Below are 23,679 nucleotides of genomic sequence, written 5' to 3'. Positions count from 1 at the left end.
GCCAGAGAGTGCCCCGCGGCCCTGGACCCCGTGTCCGGGCTGGAGGGGCGCGGGTGAGTGATATAGGAGAGGGGTACGGCTGAGTGATGTATGTGAGGGGTACGGCTGAGTGATGTATGTGAGGGGTACGGCTGAGTGCTGTATGCGAGGGGTACGGGTGAGTGCTGTATGCGAGGGGTACGGCTGAGTGCTGTATGCGAGGGGTACGGGTGAGTGCTGTATGCGAGGGGTACGGCTGAGTGCTGTATGCGAGGGGTACGGGTGAGTGCTGTATGCGAGGGGTACGGCTGAGTGCTGTATGCGATGCGAGGGGTACGGGTGAGTGCTGTATGCGAGGGGTACGGCTGAGTGCTGTATGCGAGGGGTACGGCTGAGTGCTGTATGCGATGCGAGGGGTACGGGTGAGTGCTGTATGCGAGGGGTACGGCTGAGTGCTGTATGCGAGGGGTACGGCTGAGTGCTGTATGCGAGGGGTACGGCTGAGTGCTGTATGCGATGCGAGGGGTACGGCTGAGTGCTGTATGTGAGGGGTACGGCTGAGTGCTGTATGTGAGGGGTACGGCTGAGTGCTGTATGTGAGGGGTACGGCTGAGTGCTGTATGCGAGGGGTACGGCTGAGTGCTGTATGTGAGGGGTACGGCTGAGTGCTGTATGCGAGGGGTACGGCTGAGTGCTGTATGCGAGGGGTACGGCTGAGTGCTGAATGCGATGCGAGGGGTACGGCTGAGTGCTGTATGCGATGCGAGGGGTACGGCTGAGTGCTGTATGTGAGGGGTACGGCTGAGTGCTGTATGCGAGGTGTAGGGGTGAGGGGCATGGGTGAGTGCTATAGGTGAGGGTTAGAGGTGACGGGTACGACTGAGTGCTGTATGCGAGGGGTACGGGTGAATGATATATGCGAGGTACGGGTGAGTGATATATGTGAGGTACGGGTGAGTGATATATGTGAGGGGTACGGGTGAGTGCTATATGCGAGGGGTACGGCTGAGTGCTGTATGCGAGGGGTACGGGTGAGGGCTGTAGGTTAGGGGCACGGATGACGGGAACAGGTGGGTGGTACAGCGGGTACGGGTAAGGGGTGCGGCTGAGGGATATATGTGACGGGTACGGGTGAATGATATATGTGAGGGGTACGGGTGAGGGCTACGGGTAAGGGGTACGGCTGAGTGCCGTATGCGAGGGGTGAGCGCTACGGGTAAGGGATATGGATGAGTGCTATGGCTGAGTGCTATAGGTGAGGAGTACAGTTGAGGGGTACGGGTGCTCCTGTCTTGGTATCGGAGGGAATGGTTCAAATTTGGTACTCGGGGGAATGATCCAGACTTGGTGGGGGTGCGAGAGCGAGTGTATTGGCTCAGTCGATGTTAAATAGTGAAGTTTGGGGGAATGGTATCCATGTTGGAGTGAATGTTCCATGCTAAGCAGTGGGGGGGGGGGGGGAATACAGTGAGTGATTTATGCTGGTGTCAATAGTTTATACTGGGGTGAATGGTCCAGGCTGGGACTCAGTGGTCTATGCTGGAAGTGAGTGGTCCAGGCCGGAAGTGAATGGTTTATACTGGGGTGAGCATTCTAGGCTAGGAGTGAATGGTCTGAGTGAGTGGTCCGTTCTAGGGTGAATGATCCACTCTGGAGTGAACGATCGAGGCTGGGGGTGAGTGGTCCAGATTGAGATGAATGATCTTCGAGTGGGAAGGGGGGGTGAGTGGCCGTGGCTGGGGTCAGTAGTCGTGGCTGGGGTGGTGGTCCAGATTGACATGAATAATCCTCATGTGGGGGGTGAGTGGTCCAGGCTGCGGTGAGCGGTCTAGGCTGGGGTGAGTGGTCCAGGCTGTGTAGGTTGGACATGAATGGTCCTCATGTGGGGGGTGAGTGGTCCAGGCTGGGGGGAGTGGTCCAGGCTGGGGTGAGTGGTCCAGGCTGTGTAGGTTGGACATGAATGGTCCTCATGTGCGGGTGAGTGGTCCAGACTGAGGTGGATGGTGGTAAGTGGCCCAGACTGGAATGGAAGTTTCACTTCTGACGTCACTCTCTGGCAGCCTCTATGCCACCCTGCATGGCACCCGCTGGTTTTACCCTTTGTGCCTGGCACTGGTGCCACCCAGCTGTGCATTGCACTGGGCTAGTTTCAGCCTCTGTGCCACTCTCCTGTGCAAGGCAGTGGGCTGGTTTCAGCCTCTGTGCCACCCTGCATGGCACCCGCTGGTTTTACCCTTTGTGCCTGGCACTGGTGCCACCTGTAGGAGGCTGGACTGGCTTGTAGTGGGTACCAAGGGGTACTTACACCTTGCACCAGGCCCAGGTATCCCTTATTAGTGTAGACGGGTGTCTAGCAGCTTAGGCTGTACTAGGAGACGAGTGAAGCTCCTACAGTACCTTGTGTCATATGCACAATATCATAAGAAAACACAATACACAGATATACTAAAAATAAAGGTACTTTATTTTTATGACAATATGCCAAAAGTATCTCAGTGAGTACCCTCAGTAAGAGGATAGCAAATATACACAAGATATATGTACACAATACCAAAATATGCAGTAATAGCAATAGAAAACAGTGCAAACAATGTATAGTCACAATAGAATGCAATGGGGGCACATAGGGATAGGGGCAACACAAACCATATACTCTAGAAGTGGAATGTGAACCACGAATGGACCCCAAACCTATGTGACCTTGTAGAGGGTCGCTGGGACTGTAAGAAAACAGTGAGGGTTAGAAAAATAGCCCACCCCAAGACCCTGAAAAGTGGGTGCAAAGTGCACCTAAGTTCCCCAGAGAGCACAGAAGTCGTGATAGGGGAATTCTGCAAGGAAGACCAACACCAGCAATGCAACAACGATGGATTTCCAGATGAGAGTACCTGTGGAACAAGGGGACCAAGTCCAAAAGTCATGATCAAGTCGGAGATGGGCAGATGCCCAGGAAATGCCAGCTGAGGGTGCAAAGAAGCTGCCACCGGATGGTAGAAGCTGTGGATTCTGCAAGAACGAAGAGGACTAGGAACTTCCCCTTTGGAGGATGGATGTCCCACGTCGTGAAGAAGCTTGCAGAGGTGTTTCCACGCAGAAAGACTGCAAACAAGCCTTGCTAGCTGCAAGGCTCGCAGTTAGGGTTTTTGGATGCTGCTGTGGCCCAGGAGGGACCAGGATGTCGCCAATTGCGTGAGGAGACAGAGGGGGCGCCCAGCAAGACAGGGAGCCCTCACAGGAGCAAGCAGCACCCGCAGAAGTGCCGGAACAGGCACTACGAAGAAGAGTGAAACGGAGCTCACCCGAAGTCACAAAAGAAGGTCCCACGACACCGGAGGACAACTCAGGAGGTTGTGCACTGCAGGTTAGAGTGTCAGGGACCCAGGCTTGCCTGTGCACAAAGGAAATCCTGGAAGAGTGCACAGGAGCCGGAGCAGCTGCAAATCACGCGGTACCCAGCAATGCAGTCTAGCGTGGGGAGGCAAGGCCTTACCTCCAACAAACTTGGACTGAAGAGTCACTGGACTGTGGGAGTCACTTGGACAGAGTTGCTGAGTTCCAGGGACCACACTCGTCGTGCTGAGAGGGGACCCAGAGGACCGGTGATGCAGTCTTTTGGTGCCTGCGGTTGCAGGGGGAAGATTCCGTCGACCCACGGGAGATTTCTTCGGAGCTTCTAGTGCAGAGAGGAGACAGGCTACCCCCAGAGCATGCACCACCCGGAAAACAGTCGAGAAGGCGGCTGGATCAGCGATACAAGGTTGCAGTAGTCGTCTTGCTACTTTGTTGCGGTTTTGCAGGCGTCCTGAGCAGTCAGCGGTCGATCCTTTGGCAGAAGGTGAAGAGAGAGATGCAGAGGAACTCTGATGAGCTCTTGCATTCGTTATCTAAGGAATTCCCCAAAGCAGAGACCCTAAATAGCCAGAAAAGGAGGTTTGGCTACCTAGGAGAGAGGATAGGCTAGCAACACCTGAAGGAGCCTATCAGAAGGAGTCTCTGACGTCACCTGCTGGCACTGGCCACTCAGAGCAGTGCAGTGTGCCCGCAGCACCTCTGTTTCCAAGATGGCAGAGGTCTGGAGCACACTGGAGGAGTTCTGGGCACCTCCCAGGGGAGGTGCAGGTCAGGGGAGTGGTCACTCCCCTTTCCTTTGTCCAGTTTCACGCCAGAGCAGGGCTGGGGGATCCCTGAACCGGTGTAGACTGGCTTATGCAGAAATGGGCACCATCTGTGCCCATGAAAGCATTTCCAGAGGCTGGGGAAGGCTACTCCTCCCCAGCCCTAACACCTTTTTTCCAAAGGGAGAGGGTATAACACCCTCTCTCTGAGGAAGTCCTTTGTTCTGCCTTCCTGGGCCAAGCCTGGCTGGACCCCAGGAGGGCAGAAACCTGTCTGAGGGGTTGGCAGCAGCTGCAGTGAAACCCCTGAAAAGGCAGTTTGGCAGTACCCGGGTCTGTGCTAGAGACCCGGGGAATCATGGGATTGTCTCCCCAATACCAGGATGGCATTGGGGGGCAATTCCATGATCTTAGACATGTTACATGGCCATGTTCGGAGTTACCATTGTGAAGCTACACATAGGTAGTGACCTATGTATAGCGCACGCGTGTAATGGTGTCCCCGCACTCACAAAGTCCGGGGAATTTGCCCTGAACCATGTGGGGGCACCTTGGCTAGTGCCAGGGTGCCCACACACTAAGTAACTTAGCACCCAACCTTTACCAGGTAAAGGTTAGACATATAGGTGACTTATAAGTTACTTAAGTGCAGTGGTTAATGGCTGTGAAATAACGTGCACGTTATTTCATTCAGGCTGCAGTGGCAGGCCTGTGTAAGATTTGTCAGAGCTCCCTATGGGTGGCAAAAGAAATGCTGCAGCCCATAGGGATCTCCTGGAACCCCAATACCCTGGGTACCTCAGTACCATATACTAGGGAATTATAAGGGTGTTCCAGTATGCCAATGTAAATTGGTGAAATTGGTCACTAGCCTGTTAGTGACAATTTGGAAAGAAATGAGAAAGCATAACCACTGAGGTTCTGGATAGCAGAGCCTCAGTGAGACAGTTAGTCATCACACAGGGAACACATACAGGGCACACTTATGAGCACTGGGGCCCTGGCTGGCAGGGTCCCAGTGACACATACAACTAAAACAACATATATACAGTGAAATATGGGGGTAACATGCCAGGCAAGATGGTACTTTCCTACACCACCCAGCTGTGCATTGCACTGGGCTAGTTTCAGCCTCTTTGCCAGTCTCCTGTGCATGGCACCGGCTGATTTCAGCCTCTGTGCCACCCTGAATGGCACCGGCTGGTTTCAGCCTCTATGCCACTCTCCTGTGCAAGGCAGTGGGCTGGTTTCAACCTCTGTGCCACCCTGCTGTGCCCGGCACTGTGCTGGTTTCAGTCTAAGTCACCCTGCTGTGGAAGGCACTAGGCTGTTTTTATGCTCTGTGTCACACGGCTGTGCCTGGAACTGGTGCCACTCTGCTTTGGAGGGCACTGGGCTCTTTTCAGGTTCTGTCCCACCCTGCTTTACATGGCTCTGGGCTGGTTTTTGGCTCTGTGCCACCCTGCTGTACAGGGCTCTAGGCTGGTTTCAGGCTCTGTACACCTGCAGTGTCTGTCACTGGTGCCACCCTTCTGTACATGGCTCTGGGCTGGTTTAAGCCTCTGTGCCACCCTGCTGTGCCTGGCACTGGTGCCACCCTTCTGTACATGGCTCTGGGCTGGTTTAAGCCTCTGTGCCACCCTGCTGTGCCTGGCACTGGTGCCACCCTGCTTTGGAGGGCACTCGGTTCTTTTCAGGTTCTGTGCCACCCTGTTTTACATGGCTCTGGACTGGTTTTTGGCTCTGTGCCAACCTGCAGTGCCTGGCCCTGGTGCCAAGTTGCTGTGTCTGGCACTGGTACCACACTGCTGGGGAGGGCACTGGGCTGTTTGGACTTTGGGCGGCTCCTGTTAGATTGCAGCCCGGTGGGCAGCGCCATGCCCAGGATGTGTGTGTGTGTGTGTGTGTGTGTGGGGAGGGGGCGATAAAAATACGAAATGTAAAAAGAAAACTGCAGGTCCGGAATCTCCTAAAGCGCGGCTCCTTCTGGGGGTGCCCATGGAGGGGGCACCCAAATAATACACGTCATGTAAATCGCAGGTGAGGAGTGTGTGCCCTCCTGCTTACCACCCTCGTGCCCCACCCGCGCATGCCAGGCTCCCTTCGGGGTAATTAGCGTGTTTTGCCCGTCACTTGCCCCGGGGGAGGGGCGGGGGTGCACGGGGGCAGCCAGATGGGCAGGTGGGCACAGCACCTGGCATTTAATGGGGGAGTGGGGGCACCTGATGCCCAGCTCTGGGGCACCGCTCTCTGAGGGTGAGAGACCCACCCCAGCAGAGAAAGACCCACCCCACCAGCAGCAGAGAGACACACACTAGCAGCACACCAGCAGCAGAGAGAGACCCACCCCACCAGCAGCAGAGAGACACACACTAGCAGCACACCAGCAGCAGAGAGAAGCCCGCACACCAACAGCAGAGAGAAGCCCGCACACCAGCAGCAGAGAGAGACCCGCCCCCAGCAGCAGAGAGAGACCCGCCCCCCAGCAGCAGCAGAGAGAGACCCGCCCCCCAGCCGCAGAGAGAGACCCCCACCCCCCAGCAGCAGAGAGAGACCCCCGCCCCCCAGCAGCAGAGAGAGACCCCCGCCCCACAGCAGCAGAGAGAGACCCCCGCCCCCCAGCAGCAGAGAGAGACCCCCGCCCCCCAGCAGAGAGACCCCCGCCCCCCAGCAGCAGAGAGAGACCCGCCCCCAGCAGCAGAGAGAGACCCGCCCCCAGCAGCAGAGAGAGACCCGCACCCCAGCAGCAGCAGAGAGAGACCCGCCCCCCAGCAGCAGCAGAGAGACCCCCGCCCCAGCAGCAGCAGCAGAGAGAGACCCGCCCCCCAGCAGCAGAGAGAGACCCGCCCCCCAGCAGCAGCAGAGAGACCCCCGCCCCAGCAGCAGCAGAGTGAGACCCGCCCCCCAGCAGCAGAGAGAGACCCGCCCCCCAGCAGCAGCAGAGAGAGACCCGCCCCCCCAGCAGCAGCAGAGAGAGACCCGCCCCCCAGCAGCAGCAGAGAGAGACCCGCCCCCCAGCAGCAGCATAGAGAGACCCCCCCAGCAGCAGCAGAGAGAGACCCGCCCCCCAGCAGCAGAGAGACCCGCCCCCCAGCAGCAGCAGAGAGAGACCCGCCCCCCAGAAGCAGCAGAGAGAGACCCGCCCCCCAGCAGCAGAGAGAGACCCGCCCCCAGCAGCAGAGAGAGACCCGCCCCCCAGCAGCAGCAGAGAGAGACCCGCCCCCCAGCAGCAGAGAGAGACCCGCCCCCAGCAGCAGAGCGAGAGGCCCCAGCAGCAGCAGAGAGAGACCCGCCCCCCAGCAGCAGCAGAGAGAGACCCGCCCCCCAGCAGCAGACCCGCACCCCAGCAGCAGAGAGAGACCCGCACCCCAGCAGCAGAGAGAGACCCGCCCCCAGCAGCAGAGACAGACCCGCCCCTCAGCAGCAGAGAGACCCGCAGCAGCGAGGTGCATTGATGTTAAAAGCAAGGGGTCGTGCAAACCAAGCGAGACATTCAAACATGGGAGACAGCGACATCTGCAAACCTAGGAGAGAAACCGGAGAAAAACGGGAAGAAAAAATACATTCAAAACATAGGAGGCTTGAACACAGGTGGCATAGCGCTCTCGGTATCGTGATAGCTCGCTGTGTCGTGATACCACCCTCCGTATCATGATAGCACTCAGTGTTTTGTGATTGCACTTTCTGTATGCCACAGTGCACGCAGATGCTGAGTATTGTGACAGCTCGCGCTGTGTGTTGACTGCAGAGGCAGCATTGCGATGGCCACCCACACTGGTGATAGTGCAGGCATTGTATCGTGACAGAACAGACATTGTATCGTGACAGCAGAGACTGTATCCTGTGCCACACTTCACCGTCCAACATCTCTTCTTGGGGTGCGAATGCCCCGTCCTTGGCACACTTGCCTGTTCCTTGCCCTGAGAGCTCCCCTGCATGTGAATCTGGTATCGCGACTTTGCGTCATGCTAACCTAGTGTGTGGCCGGAGGCCGCGACGGGCCCTGGGAGTGTGAGGGCAGTACCAGTCCTAGCTCCTAAAGCGGCGTCTCAAGCGCCTCTCCCTGCCCTAGTCGTGACATGTGAAGCAGCGGTGACAGTGTATCGTGATATGCAGTGCTCCCATGATGCTTTCTCTGCGTTGGTGAGAGTGCACTTTAAAAATGTAAGGGCCCCCCGGTGATGGTGCACCGGGCCCCTGGTGACACAGGCCCCAGTACTGAGCTGTACTTTAGAAATGTAAGGAGCCCCCCGGTGATGGTGCAATCCTAGCGCTTTCTGCTGCCCCTACCCTCACTGTGAGCTGTGGTTCTTGGGGGCCGGAGGTGGGGGGGTGTTCACCAGACCCTCCTCCAGTGTGGGAGGAGTCCAGCTGTGGTCATTGCGCTGTATTGATTGTTTGCTGATTGGAAACAAGTGTTCAATCTCCAACGATTGGCTGATGGCTTCGGGCCTGAGGCAGGGATTGGGGGTCTTCTAAGCTCCTCCATCTTGTTGGGGGAGGGGTTCATTGTAGAGGTGGGCCATGAGGCACTGAGGCGGAGATGGGAGGGAGGTATATGAGCACTGTGGAGGCCTGGTAATGGAGGCATGGCAATAGGGCCCCTGTGGGGGCATGGCAATAGGGCCCCTGTGGAGGCATGGTAATGGTAATAGGGCCCCTGTGGAGGCATGGCAATAGGGCCAGCGTGGAGGCATGGTTATAGGGCCCCTGTGGGGGCATGGTAATAGGGCCCCTGTGGGGGCATGGTTATAGAGCCCCTGTGGGGGCATGGTAATGAAGGGCCCCTGTGGAGGCATGGCAATGGGGCCCCTGTGGAGGCATGGCAATAGGGCCCCTGTGGAGGCATGGCAATAGGGCCCCTTTGGGGGCATGGTTATAGGGCCCCTATGGAGGCATGGTAATGAAGGGCCCCTGTAGAGGCATGGTAATGGGGCCCCTGTGGAGGCATGGCAATAGGGCCCCTGTGGAGGCATGGCAATAGGGCCCCTGTGGAGGCATGGCAATAGGGCCCCTGTGGAGGCATGGTAATGTGTAAATAGGGGTTCAGAACTAACTGAGAGAAGACGGAGGGCCTCATTTCGCTCTTGGCGGAGGGGAGTTCTTGTTACACACCCGTCCGCTGTATCACAATACGACCGACGGAATATTGTTCGTGTTTATGACTGAGTTTCCCCCTCCACCAAACTTTAAAGCAGGCGTACAACATACTGAGAGACAGGGCAGAGGGGGGCCAGTATTGACTGGATTATTCGAGGTAGGTTGTGTAGGGCAATGCCTGGGGTAAGAAAAGGAACAGGACAGAGAAGGGGGCAAGAGGTGTGGGGCACTGAAGGATAGCAGGCACTCTGGGGGTAAGATGCTTTGGGGACAGGAGACACTGAGGGTAAGAGGCTTTGGGGACAGGACACACTGAGGGTAAGAGGCTTTGGGGACAGGAGACACTGTGAGGGTAAGATGCTTTGGGGACAGGAGACACTGAGGGTAAGATGCTTTGGGGACAGGAGACACTGAGGGTAAGAGGCTTTGGGGACAGGAGACACTGAGGGTAAGAGGCTTTGGGGACAGGAGACACTGAGGGTAAGAGGCTTTGCGGACAGGAGACACTGTGAGGGTAAGATGCTTTGGGGACAGGAGACACTGAGGGTAAGATGCTTTGGGGACAGGAGACACTGAGGGTAAGAGGCTTTGGGGACAGGAGACACTGTGAGGGTAAGATGCTTTGGGGACAGGAGACACTGAGGGTAAGAGGCTTTGGGGACAGGAGGCACTGAGGGTAAGAGGCTTTGGGGACAGGAGACACTGTGAGGGTAAAGACATTGAGGAAGGGAGACATTGTGAGTGCAAAGACATTGAGGGAGGGAGACATTGTGAGTGTAAATATTTTGAGGAAGGGAGCCATTGTTAGTGTAAGAGACATTGAGGAAGAGAGACATTGTGAGTGTAAGAGACATTGAGGAAGGGAGACATTGAGAGTGTAAGACATTGAGGAAGGGAGACACTGAGTGTAAGACATTGCGAGTGTAAAGACGTCGAGGAAGGGAGACACTGAGTGTAAGACATTGAGGAAGGGAGACACTGTGAGTGTAAGAGACATCGAGGAAGGGAGACACTGAGTGTAAAGGCATCGAGGAAGGGAGACATTGTGAGTGTAAAGACATCGAGGAAGGGAGACATTGTGAGTGTAAGACACTGTGAGTGTAAGAGACATTGAGGAAGGGAGACATTGTGAGTGTAAGAGACATAGTGAGTGTAAGAGACATTGAGGATGGGAGACACTGTGAGTGTAAGAGACACTGAGTGTAAGAGACATCGAGGAAGGGAGACACTGAGTGTAAGAGACATCGAGGAAGGGAGACACTGTGAGTGTAAGACATCGAGGAAGGGGGACATTGTGAGTGTAGGAGACATCGAGGAAGGGAGACACTGTGAGTGTAAGAGACACTGTGAGTGTAAGAGACATTGAGGAAGGGAGACGTGAGTGTAAGAGACATTGTGAGTGTAAGAGACATTGAGGATGGGAGACACTGTGATTGTAAGAGACACTGTGAGTGTAAGAGGCATCGAGGAAGGGAGACACTGTGAGTGTAAGAGACATCGAGGAAGGGAGACACTGTGAGTGTAAGACATCGAGGAAGGGGGACATTGTGAGTGTAAGAGACATTGAGGATGGGAGACACTGTGATTGTAAGAGACACTCTGAGTGTAAGAGACATCGAGGAAGGGAGACACTGTGAGTGTAAGACATCGAGGAAGGGGGACACTGTGAGTGTAAGAGACACTGTGAGTGTAAGAGACATCGAGGAAGGGAGACACTGTGAGTGTAAGACATCGAGGAAGGGAGACACTGTGAGTGTAAGACATCGAGGAAGGGAGACACTGTGAGTGTAAGAGACATCGAGGAAGGGAGACACTGTGAGTGTAAGACATCGAGGAAGGGAGACACTGTGAGTGTAAGAGACATCGAGGAAGGGAGACACTGTGAGTGTAAGACATCGAGGAAGGGAGACACTGTGAGTGTACGACATCGAGGAAGGGAGACACTGTGAGTGTAAGAGACATCGAGGAAGGGAGACACTGTGAGTGTAAGACATCGAGGAAGGGAGACACTGTGAGTGTACGACATCGAGGAAGGGAGACACTGTGAGTGTAAGAGACATCGAGGAAGGGAGACACTGTGAGTGTAAGACATCGAGGAAGGGAGACACTGTGAGTGTAAAAGACATCGAGGAAGGGAGACACTGTGAGTGTAAGAGACATCGAGGAAGGGAGACGCTGTGAGTGTAAGACATCGAGGAAGGGGGACATGGGTGGGAGGCAGTACAGTGAAGGGGTTCTGAGGCGGAGGAGACCTTCCTGGGGGGCGAGGGCAGCAGACCCGGGCTCTGCTCCTGGAGCAGGGGATATGGAGTCCCAGCTCAGCCCTTCCTCGCTGTGTGCTCTGGGGAGCCCCCTCCTGAGCCGGGGTCTCTTGAGGTACAGCAGTCGGGGAACATAAAAGAAGTGTTGTTGCGCATCCCTGGTCCGCGGGGAGCCGGGGGGAGGAGGGAGGGACCTCTCCCCCCCCCCCCCCAGGCCATCAAACCCCCCCACCTGAAGCCCAGACTTGTCTGTGTTTAATAAGCAGCTTCGGCTGCTGATAACAGGGTGCAGGAGAGCTCCGTGCAGGTGTCTCTCTCTCTCTCACACACTCGCAGCCCTCTCCCCCACCCCTGCCCCTCCCCTTCCCTCTCCCTCACCACTCTCTCTCCTCCTCTTCCTCTCTCTCTCTCTCTCCTTCTCCTCCTCTCTCTCCCACACCTCTCATCCTTTCACTCCCTCTCCCTCTTTCCCTCTCTCCCTCACCTACTCTCTCCCTTTCTCTATCTCCCTCTCTCCTCTCCCTCTCACACACACCCCACTACCCACCACTCTCCCTCTCCTATCCCTCTCTCCCACCACTCTCTCTCCTGCTCTTCCTCTCTCTCCCTCTCCTCCTTCTCCTCCTCTCTCCCACACCTCTCTCATCCTTTCCCTCCCTCTGCCTCTTTCCTTCACTCCATGTCTCTCACTCCTCTCTATCCTCCTCTCCCTCCCTCACCTACTCTCTCGCTTTCTCTATCTCCCTCTCGCCTCTCTCTCACACACACACACCCCTCTCCCCACCCCTCTTCTTCTCCTCCCCCTCCCTCTCTCCCACCACTCTCTCTCCTATTCTTCATCTCTCTCCCTCTCTCCTTCTCTTCCTCTCTCTAACACACCTCTCTCCTCCTAACCCTCTCTCTCTCTCTCCCTCACCTACTCTCTCCTTTTCTCTATCTCCCTCTTGTCTCTCTCTCTCTCTCCCCCTCTCTCCCTATATTTCCCTCTTGCCCCTCCTCTCTTAACCTTTGGCTCTTCTATTCCTCATCCCCTCTCTCCTCTTCATTCTTTGTTTCCCTCTCCGTCTCTCTCGCTGTTTGCCTCTCTCCCCCCCCCCCCCCCCCTTCTCTCTGTCCCTTTTGTCTCTCCTGGTTTCCTCTTCTGCCCCTTCTCTCCTTCCCTCCCCTCTTTCTTATCAGTCCCTCTTCTTCCCCTTCTTTCCATCGTCTCTTCCTTCTCTTTCGCTCTCGTCTCTCATCTTTCTCTTCTCTACCTTCACTTCTTTGTCCCTCTTGTCACGCCTGTCTTTCACTCTTGTCCCTCCCCTCTTGTCTCTCCTCTTTCCTCTTGTCCCTCCTCTTTCCTTTTGATCCTCTTCTCTTGTCCCCTTCTCTTTCCCTCTTGTCCCTCCTCTCGTCCTTGCTCTTCTTGTCCCTCCTTTTTCCTCTCCCTTCCCTCTTGTCCTTCCTCTCTTTCATCCTTGTCCCTCCTCTCTTTCCTCCTTGTCCCCCCTCTTGTCCCTCCTCTCGTGTCCTTCCTCTCTTTCCTTCTTGTCCCTCCTCTCGTGTCCTTCCTCTCTTTCCTTGTTGCCCCTCCTCTCTTGCCCCCCCCCCCTCTTTCTTGTCCCTCCTGGGTTTCCCTCGTGTCCCTCCTCTTCTGTCCTTAAACTCCTTGCCTGTGCCCCCTCCCTCTCACTGCCCCTCCGTTGTCCAGGGTCTCCGCCAATGACAATAAATATTGAAGAGGGTGTGTGTGTGTGTAGCCCCCGGGGGTGGAGCGCGCTCCCCCCAGTCAGTTCTTGTAGCGCTCATTATTTCTTTGTTAAGCCTCTCATTAAGGTGCTCCCCCCTCTCCATTATCTGCCCAGGCCGCTGTGCGCCTTGGGAGCACCTGCATCTCCACATCCGAGCCCCTCGCTGCCCCCACACCACTCCTCACCTCCTGCCCCCCCCCCCCCCCAGCCCCTCTCCAGCCCCCCCCCCCCGCGGCCCAGCCTTTGATCAGTCGGAAGTGAGGACGAGGAGGCCGAAGGGCTGAGTTAATGATACATCGGGGAGCAGGTGTTGAGGGCTGAGAGGTGCGTGCAGGAGGGGTCCCCCCCCCCCCCCGTAACACCTTTCATCACTGAGGTCCCCCCTTGCAGCGTATGCGAGAGCCCGGCCGGGGGGGCTGAGGCACGCCTCCGAGGGGAGGGGGCACATCTTACGGGGGGGGGGGGGGGTCAACAACCTAACCCGGGGGGGTACACATCCTACCGGGAAGGGGGGGTGGAGGGGGCTGCTGGCGGGGCACAATTGCAGAAAAATGAAACAGGCCAGATCTATTTTTGGGCCACCTTAAAGCAAAATTCATATTGCAAACCCACCGGCGTCTCCCCACTGGGGCGCTCTGCATCATCACTTCAGAGGATTCTGCACCTCCGGAGGCGCTTTGTACCCGGGGAGGCGCTTTATGGAGGCGCTTTGTACCCGTGGAGGCGCTTTGTACCCGTGGAGGCGCTTTATGGAGGCACTTGGTACCCGTGGAGGCGCTTTGTACCTGTGGAGGCACATTGCACGCGTGGGGCACCACTGGTGGTCTCCGGCTGGCTTCCACCGCTCTAGGGGTCCCAGTTTCCACCCTGGTGAAGCTAGCCTATACCTTTGGTGCCCTGGTGAGCGCAACCCCCCCCCCCCCCTCTTCTCGTGACCTCTGAACCTGCCTCTGATGATCTTAGTGTCTGTCACTGGTAGTCTTAGGCAGACCTCCACCACTTTAGGGGTTTCAGTTTTCACCTCTGGTGCCCGGGTGTACACAAGCCCCCCTCTAGTGACCCGAGTGTGCTCTGGTGGTCCCAGGGTCCACCCCCTGTGCTCTGGGGGTCCCAGGTTCCACCTCTTCTGACCCTCGGCCCTCCCTCTGGTGCCCCGCCGTCCACAGCCCCCCTCTAGTGATCTCTGGTGGTCCCAGGGTCCACTCCCTGTGCTCTGGGGGTCCCAGGTTCCACCTCTTCTGATCCTCGGCCCTCCCTCTGTTGCCCCGGTGTCCACAGGCCCCCTCTAGTGTCCTCTGGTGATCCGAGTGTCTGTCACTGGTGGTCTTAGGCGCACCTCCTGTGCTCTGGGGGTCCCAGGTTTCATCTCTTCTGACCCTCGGCCCTCCCTCTGGTGCCCCGGTGTCCACAGCCCCCCTCTGGTGGTCCCAGGGTAGAGCCCTGTGCTCTGGGGGTCCCAGGGTCCATCTCCTGTGCTCTGGGGGTCTGATCCTCGGCCCTCCCTCTGGTGCCCCGGTGTCCACAGGCCCCCTCTAGTGTCCTCTGGTGATCCGAGTGTCTGTCACTGGTGGTCTTAGGCGCACCTCCAGTGCTCTGGGGGTCCCAGGGTCCACCCCCTGTGCTCTGGGGGTCCCAGGTTTCATCTCTTCTGACCCTCGGCCCTCCCTCTGGTGCCCCGGTGTCCACAGCCCCCCTCTGGTGGTCCCAGGGTAGAGCCCTGTGCTCTGGGGGTCCCAGGGTCCATCTCCTGTGCTCTGGGGGTCTGATCCTCGGCTCTCCCTCTGGTGCCCCGGTGTCCACAGCCCTCCTCTAGCGACCTCTGGTGGTCCCAGGGTACATCCCCTGTGCTCTGGGGGTCCCAGGTTCCACCTCTTCTGACCCTCGGCCCTCCCTCTGGTGCCCCGGTGTCCACAGCCCCCCTCTGGTGGTCCCAGGGTAGAGCCCTGTGCTCTGGGGGTCCCAGGGTCCATCTCCTGTGCTCTGGGGGTCTGATCCTCGGCTCTCCCTCTGGTGCCCCGGTGTCCACAGCCCTCCTCTAGCGACCTCTGGTGGTCCCAGGGTACATCCCCTGTGCTCTGGGGGTCCCAGGTTCCACCTCTTCTGACCCTCGGCCCTCCCTCTGGTGCCCCGGTGTCCACAGCCCCCCTCTGGTGGTCCCAGGGTAGAGCCCTGTGCTCTGGGGGTCCCAGGGTCCATCTCCTGTGCTCTGGGGGTCTGATCCTCGGCCCTCCCTCTGGTGCCCCGGTGTCCACAGGCCCCCTCTAGTGTCCTCTGGTGATCCGAGTGTCTGTCACTGGTGGTCTTAGGCGCACCTCCAGTGCTCTGGGGGTCCCAGGGTCCACCCCCTGTGCTCTGGGGGTCCCAGGTTTCATCTCTTCTGACCCTCGGCCCTCCCTCTGGTGCCCCGGTGTCCACAGCCCCCCTCTGGTGGTCCCAGGGTAGAGCCCTGTGCTCTGGGGGTCCCAGGGTCCATCTCCTGTGCTCTGGGGGTCTGATCCTCGGCTCTCCCTCTGGTGCCCCGGTGTCCACAGCCCTCCTCTAGCGACCTCTGGTGGTCCCAGGGTACATCCCCTGTGCTCTGGGGGTCCCAGGTTCCACCTCTTCTGACCCTCGGCCCTCCCTCTGGTGCCCCGGTGTCCACAGCCCCCCTCTGGTGGTCCCAGGGTAGAGCCCTGTGCTCTGGGGGTCCCAGGGTCCATCTCCTGTGCTCTGGGGGTCTGATCCTCGGCTCTCCCTCTGGTGCCCCGGTGTCCACAGCCCTCCTCTAGCGACCTCTGGTGGTCCCAGGGTACATCCCCTGTGCTCTGGGGGTCCCAGGTTCCACCTCTTCTGACCCTCGGCCCTCCCTCTGGTGCCCCGGTGTCCACAGCCCCCCTCTGGTGGTCCCAGGGTAGAGCCCTGTGCTCTGGGGGTCCCAGGGTCCATCTCCTGTGCTCTGGGGGTCTGATCCTCGGCCCTCCCTCTGGTGCCCCGGTGTCCACAGGCCCCCTCTAGTGTCCTCTGGTGATCCGAGTGTCTGTCACTGGTGGTCTTAGGCGCACCTCCAGTGCTCTGGGGGTCCCAGGGTCCACCCCCTGTGCTCTGGGGGTCCCAGGTTTCATCTCTTCTGACCCTCGGCCCTCCCTCTGGTGCCCCGGTGTCCACAGCCCCCCTCTGGTGGTCCCAGGGTAGAGCCCTGTGCTCTGGGGGTCCCAGGGTCCATCTCCTGTGCTCTGGGGGTCTGATCCTCGGCTCTCCCTCTGGTGCCCCGGTGTCCACAGCCCTCCTCTAGCGACCTCTGGTGGTCCCAGGGTACATCCCCTGTGCTCTGGGGGTCCCAGGTTCCACCTCTTCTGACCCTCGGCCCTCCCTCTAGTGCCCCGGTGTCCACAGCCCCCCTCTGGTGGTCCCAGGGTAGAGCCCTGTGCTCTGGGGGTCCCAGGGTCCATCTCCTGTGCTCTGGGGGTCTGATCCTCGGCTCTCCCTCTGGTGCCCCGGTGTCCACAGCCCTCCTCTAGCGACCTCTGGTGGTCCCAGGGTACATCCCCTGTGCTCTGGGGGTCCCAGGTTCCACCTCTTCTGACCCTCGGCCCTCCCTCTGGTGCCCCGGTGTCCACAGCCCCCCTCTGGTGGTCCCAGGGTAGAGCCCTGTGCTCTGGGGGTCCCAGGGTCCATCTCCTGTGCTCTGGGGGTCTGATCCTCGGCCCTCCCTCTCGTGCCCCGGTGTCCACAGGCCCCCTCTAGTGTCCTCTGGTGATCCGAGTGTCTGTCACTGGTGGTCTTAGGCGCACCTCCAGTGCTCTGGGGGTCCCAGGGTCCACCCCCTGTGCTCTGGGGGTCCCAGGTTTCATCTCTTCTGACCCTCGGCCCTCCCTCTGGTGCCCCGGTGTCCACAGCCCCCCTCTGGTGGTCCCAGGGTAGAGCCCTGTGCTCTGGGGGTCCCAGGGTCCATCTCCTGTGCTCTGGGGGTCTGATCCTCGGCTCTCCCTCTGGTGCCCCGGTGTCCACAGCCCTCCTCTAGCGACCTCTGGTGGTCCCAGGGTACATCCCCTGTGCTCTGGGGGTCCCAGGTTCCACCTCTTCTGATCCTCGGCCCTCCCTCTGGTGTCCCGGTGTCCACAGGCCCCCTCTAGTGTCCTCTGGTGATCCGCGTGTCTGTCACTGGTGGTCTTAGGCGCACCTCCAGTGCTCTGGGGGTCCCAGGGTCCACCCCCTGTGCTCTGGGGGTCCCAGGTTTCATCTCTTCTGACCCTCGGCCCTCCCTCTGGTGCCCCGGTGTCCACAGCCCCCCTCTGGTGGTCCCAGGGTAGAGCCCTGTGCTCTGGGGGTCCCAGGGTCCATCTCCTGTGCTCTGGGGGTCTGATCCTCGGCTCTCCCTCTGGTGCCCCGGTGTCCACAGCCCTCCTCTAGCGACCTCTGGTGGTCCCAGGGTCCACTCCCTGTGCTCTGGGGGTCCCAGGTTCCACCTCTTCTGATCCTCGGCCCTCCCTCTGGTGCCCCGGTGTCCACAGGCCCCCTCTAGTGTCCTCTGGTGATCCGAGTGTCTGTCACTGGTGGTCTTAGGCGCACCTCCAGTGCTCTGGGGGTCCCAGGGTCCACCCCCTGTGCTCTGGGGGTCCCAGGTTACATCTCTTCTGACCCTCGGCCCTCCCTCTGGTGCCCCGGTGTCCACAGCCCCCCTCTGGTGGTCCCAGGGTAGAGCCCTGTGCTCTGGGGGTCCCAGGGTCCATCTCCTGTGCTCTGGTGGGTCTGATCCTCGGCCCTCCCTCTGGTGCCCCGGTGTCCACAGCCCTCCTCTAGCGACCTCTGGTGGTCCCAGGGTACATCCCCGGTGCTCTGGGGGTCCCAGGTTCCACCTCTTCTGACCCTCGGCCCTCCCTCTGGTGCCCCGGTGTCCACAGCCCTCCTCTAGCGACCTCTGGTGGTCCCAGGGTACATCCCCTGTGCTCTGGGGGTCCCAGGTTCCACCTCTTCTGACCCTCGGCCCTCCCTCTGGTGCCCCGCTGTCCACAGCCCCCCTCTAGTGATCTCTGGTGGTCCCAGGGTCCACTCCCTGTGCTCTGGGGGTCCCAGGGTCCACTCCCTGTGCTCTGGGGGTCCCAGGTTCCACCTCTTCTGAGCCTCGGCCCTCCCTCTGGTGCCCCGGTGTCCACAGCCCCCCTCTGGTGGTCCCAGGGTAGAGCCCTGTGCTCTGGGGGTCCCAGGTTCCACCTCTGGTGCCCCGGTGTCCACAGGCCCCCTCTAGTGTCCTCTGGTGATCCGCGTGTCCACCCTCCGTGGCCTTTCAGCGGCTATTTCTGGCTCTGGACGCGGAGGGAGTCGGCGGGGGGTCTCGGGTGCCTTTTAGGCCGAAGGACAGTGCTCAGTTTGCGGAGGGCAGTGTAGGGATTCGAGCACCCCGAGTGTGGTGTTGGGGTGTGCCCTTGATGTGAGGGGGCAGCTTTGGATTGTGGCGTTGAGGGGTTTTGGATGTGTGTCGGGGGGGGGCAGGCTGTAAGATGGGGCAGCTTTGGATGTAGATGGTCGGACTTGGGGGGCCGGGCGGGTTCGAGGTGACGGGGTGGTGTTGGGGGGAGGATCTGGGCGGTAGACTGGAGAAGAGGACCTGGGGGTGGGGGGCCGGGCACGGCTAGTTTATTGGGGGGGAGAGGGGAGGAGGTCTTGTCCGGGTGTGGTTATGGGGGGCTCTGGGTGTAGTGATGGGTTAAGGATACGGGGGGGAGGGGGGGGTGTTGACTGGAGGGTAGGAAGTGGGCTCTGGGGCATGGGAGGCCGCTGGGGGGCGGGAGGGAGGGACCTCTGGATGGTGATCCTAGGGTGGTGTTGAGATGCACACTGTGTATGTAAAGTTATGTTAATAATTCTAGCGCCCAGCGTCACTTAGCGTCTCTTGGCGCTAGTTCTCGGACTTTGCTAGACGTCAGCTGGCAGCCCGAGCAGAGAAACTGTGTAAGAACTAGTAGAATAGGGGTGTCTTCAGGGCTTCCCTCAAATGTGAGGGGCCACGACAGAGGGGCCCGCGGACGGGAACCTTGTGTGATGGGAGAGTCACATGGGATGCGAGTGGCGGGGCCTCCTGGGCAGTGACGTGTCTGCAGTGATGGTTGTAGGGTCAGCGGCTGTAGGGTGGCAGTGTGATGCCCGTCTGTAGGCAGAGTAGGGTTCTAGGCGGACTCCTGCTGTGGCCCGGCAGGAGGCTGTGGGCATGGGTGAGGGGGGGCTGGGTTTAGTGTGGGCATGGGTAAGGGGGGACTGGGTTTAGTGTGGGCATGGGTGAGGGGGGACTGGGTTTAGTGTGGGCATGGGTGAGGGGGGGGCTGGGTTTAGTGTGGGCATGGGTGAGGAGGGACTGAGTTTAGTGTGGGCGTGGGTGAGGGGGGACTGGGCTTAGTGTGGGCGTGGGTGAGGAGGGACTGAGTTTAGTATGGGTGAGGGGGGAATGGGTTTAGTGTGGGCATGGGTGAGGGGGGACTGAGTTTAGTGTGGGCATGGGTGAGGGGGGACTGAGTTTAGTGTGGGCGTGGGTGAGGGGGGACTGGGTTTAGTGTGGGCGTGGGTGAGTGGGGACTGGGTTTAGTGTGGGCGTGGGTGAGGGGGGACTGGGTTTAGTGTGGGCGTGGGTGAGGAGGGACTTGGTTTAGTGTGGGCATGGGTGAGGGAGGACCGGGTTTAGTGTGGGCATGGGTGAGGGAGGACCGGGTTTAGTGTGGGCATGGGTGAGGGAGGACTGGGTTTAGTGTGGGCATGGGTGAGGGAGGACTGGGTTTGGAGGTACTAGGTTTTAGTGTGGGCATGGGTGAGAGGGGACTACGGTTTAGTGTGGGCATTGGTGAGGAGGGGCTGGGTTTAGTGTGGGCATGGGTGAGGGGGGCTTGGGTTGGGGGTACTAGGTTTTAGGGTGGGCATGGGTGAGAGGGGACTATGGTTTAGTGTGGGCATGGGTGAGGAGGGGCTGGGTTTAGTGTGGGCATGGGTGAGGGGGGACTGGGTTTAGTGTGGGCATGGGTGAGGAGGGGCTGGGTTTAGTGTGGGCATGGGTGACGAGGGGCTGGGTTTAGTGTGGGCATGGGTGAGGAGGGGCTGGGTTTAGTGTGGGCGTGGGTGAGGGGGGACTGGGTTTAGTGTGGGCGTGGGTGAGGAGGGACTTAGTTTAGGGTGGGCATGGGTGAGGGGGGACTGGGTTTAGGGAGGGCATGGGTGAGGGGGGACTACAGTTTAGTGTGGGCATGGGTGAGGGGACTGGGTTTAGTGTGGGGTGGGAGTGGGTGGGTTTACTGTGGGGTCAGGGGCGGGGTTTAGTGTGGGCATGGGTGAGGGGGACTGGGTTTAGTGTGGGCATGGGTGAGGGGGGACTGGGTTTAGTGTGTGGGATCGTGGGCTGGGTTTAGTGTGGGCATGGGTGAGGGGGACTGGGTTTAGTGTGGGCATGGGTGAGGGGGGACTGGATTTAGTGTGGGCATGGGTGAGGGGACTGGGTTTAGTGTTGGGTGGGGGGCTCTTGGTATGTTGAGAGACAGTTTGGGTGAATGCGGTTCTGGGTGTCACTGTGTGTGAAAAGTGGGTGCTGTTGGCGGGGTCAGACTGCGGGGTGAGGGGGCTGTGGGTATGTTTGGGGTAGACGGAGGGTGGTGGTGCGAGGTGGACCCTTCATGTGAGAAGGAGGGTCTCCAGTGCCTGGTTGAAGCTACACTGGATGTTGGGGGGGGGGACTTGTTCTGTGAGTAGTCTGGGTCAGACAAATTCTGGGGTGTAGATACGGTTTGGGGTGTCTGGGACTGAAGGACAATTTTCTGGACATTTAGGGAGCTCCCTGCCCTGGTCTGTGAGTGCAAGGTGGGCATGAAGAGTGGGCGGCAGCTCCCACGCCCCAACCCCGTTCTTCCCATTTCAGAGGCCAGGGTGAGAGTCCGGGGTGCAGATGGATGGAAGCAGCGTGTGCTCAAGGTCAGGCGGTTTGTGGGCAGAGATGGACCGTCGCCCAAGGTCAGACCTTGTTCTTGTCCGTGGCGGCGCTGGGATCCGCCGCTCGGCAGATACCGCACATCAGCGGGGGAGCCAGCGTTCTACTCCACGAGTTTGTGGCTTTCTATTGCAAGCCCTTACCAGGTCCTCGGGGTAAGCGCGCCTAGACGCTTTCATCAGTCAATTAAAACACTTCACGACAAAACCTACCCTGCTTTCTTTACCACCAAGGAAAAAAATCGCACTGATCAGCGCCTCTCCTATGCAGGTAGCTGCTTCGAAGCACGTGGTAATGAGCTGCAAACAAGGTTAGAGACGTACACGTCATAACAGAAATAATATTAAATGACAAGAGAGTTTGAAATCCTTTCTGGATCTTGTTTTGCACTCTTGGGCTCTAGGGGGTGTCTGCCACAACTGGGCCAGGAGATGTTTGGAGCACCATCAGGGCCTGGTGCCGGGGTGCTGGAAATGGCCCTTGCTGCCGGGTCATCCCCAAACTTTCTGCTTTCTCCTATCTTTCTGACCCTCTTTTTGCTGGCTTTAGGACTCTGGCCACTTTACCACCGCAAATCAGTGCTAAAGTGCACGTGCCCTCCCCTAACAGTTAGTATGAATGACTTACACCTGTTTGGCTTATTTATTCTACATGTTAGTCCCTCGTAAAGTGGTGTACCATGTACCCAGGGCCTGTAAAGTAAATGCTACCAGCGGGCCTGCAGCGCAGATTGAAGAACCCACAGAAGTAGCCTTTCCAACTTGTCTGCCTTTCCACTTTACTGCCGCACTGACTTGGCAAGTCAAGCTACCTGCCAAGGCCTAGACTCCCTTTTTACTACACCTAAGTCCCTCCTAAGGTAGACCCTAGATAGCCGTGTGGGCAGGGTGCTGCTTGTGTAAAAGGTAGGACATATATTTCTATGTGTTACATATCCTAGTAGTGACAGCCTATTTTATTATTTCACAGTTGTGAGTGCTGCTCCTCTCATAGGTTTGAATTGGGAATTCCCTTATATATGTTGAAGTGGTAATTTCTGATCTGTAAGCAGTAGCATGGGTATGTTTGGAATGGTGGTGATAAATCCTGGTTACTGTTCTAGGTGGATTTTACATTACTATTTTAGAAATGCCACTCCTAGTAAGTGGGTGTTTCTCTGTGCTTATAACTCTGTTGCTTTGCAGCCTGACTCCAGTAAATGCCTGGGGCAGAGTGACAGCTCCACTTTTGTGCATACTTTCTGGACTGCTATCTATCAGGGAGGGTTAGGTGTGACAGGGTTACATCTGCATTCATCCACATACTGATGATCTTCCTGGGGTGGGATAGAGGGAGGGTCGTTCACACTCTAAAGTTGAATAGGCTGTGTCCTGCCCTCACACAAAGGATTTGTTTACCCCCTCCTGATGTCTGGAGCCAGAGCAGGAGAGAAGGGAAATTCTTGGTACTGGTCAGATATGGCTGGAAAGTTCTCCCACCTTCTAGAAGCTGCACACCTGGAGTATAAGTACAGGGGCCCTTGCCCCATGATTTTTAGAGCACTTTGGGAACTCTGCTGGAACAAGAATGCTCTGTCAGGAAGAAGGGCTGCTGGGCTGTCAGGAGGAACTGTCACTCTGCACTACATTGCTGTGTTGGCCTACTGCTGCTGTGTGCTGACTTCTAGGGGGGACTAATACTTTGTTATTGCTCTGTGTGTTTGCCTGCTGTGCCTTCCCTGCAAGGAGAAGGACTGTACCTTGCTAGCTGTCTTGGCCCGCAGGAGTCTCCCAGGGCTTGTTGGCTTGCCCGTGATTTTTAAACTGGCAGGTGGTGAGCGTTGTGGACCGCTCCGTGTCTCGTTTATCAGCGGCGGCTGTACCGCTACATTCCTAGGCCCGACCTGCATGTGGAGATCGATTTATGGTGTCACACAGCCCGTGTCTAGAGCTGCTGCTTTCTGGGTCCCCGGGTGCATGGAAGTAGTGCTGCCCATCTACCAGCACTCCACTAGCTTTGTAATGTGTGGCAAGCACTGCATTTTATTCCCCCAGCGCTGTGCTTTCAGACGCAGTGAGAGGCGTTATAGTCACCAGGGAAGCCCGGTTTCAGAGGCGAGAAGGGTGTTTAACAGAGCGGAGACCTCCACTGCCGTCAGTGGTGGGCGGGGCCTGACCGCTGAAGCGAGATCGCTCTACAGGCCACATTCCCGTTGAAAGCCTGATTACTGATCATCAGGAACCCCCTAGTGGAGCCCCTCCACCAGGAAGGACGCAGTGAGTGGAGCACGCAAAGGAAGCAAGACCATCCTAGAGACTCGCTGGTGCGACTGGAGGAAGCTGCGTCGGTTGGTGATCTGGTCCTGCCTTCCTCACTGCACTCCTTTACCGGCAGTTGGGCCCCTCCCGATCCAAAGTCAGTTGCTATACTCCTAAGCAGGAGCACGTGGGCCATCCCCACACTCTGCTCCTATGTAGTAATCAGGAGGTTGTGCCCCAAGTGGTCCCAATGGGGCCCGACCTCAACCAAACTTAGGAACATTGGTTATTTGTAGAACTTGGGTGAAACCTCCG

At 58.2% G+C, this 23,679-nt stretch overlaps 1 protein-coding gene across 1 annotated transcript in view; it reads left to right on the top strand.

Annotated features, from left to right (window-relative positions):
* Positions 1–23,679, top strand: part of LOC138295359 (exostosin-1-like) — an 854,232-nt gene that overhangs the window by 671,628 nt on the left and 158,925 nt on the right. The window lies entirely within an intron of this gene.

This window comes from Pleurodeles waltl, chromosome 5, assembly GCF_031143425.1.
Source record: "Pleurodeles waltl isolate 20211129_DDA chromosome 5, aPleWal1.hap1.20221129, whole genome shotgun sequence".
Lineage (NCBI taxonomy): Eukaryota > Metazoa > Chordata > Amphibia > Caudata > Salamandridae > Pleurodeles > Pleurodeles waltl.
Note: the sequence above shows the minus strand (reverse complement) of the source record. Positions and strands in the feature narration are given on the sequence as shown.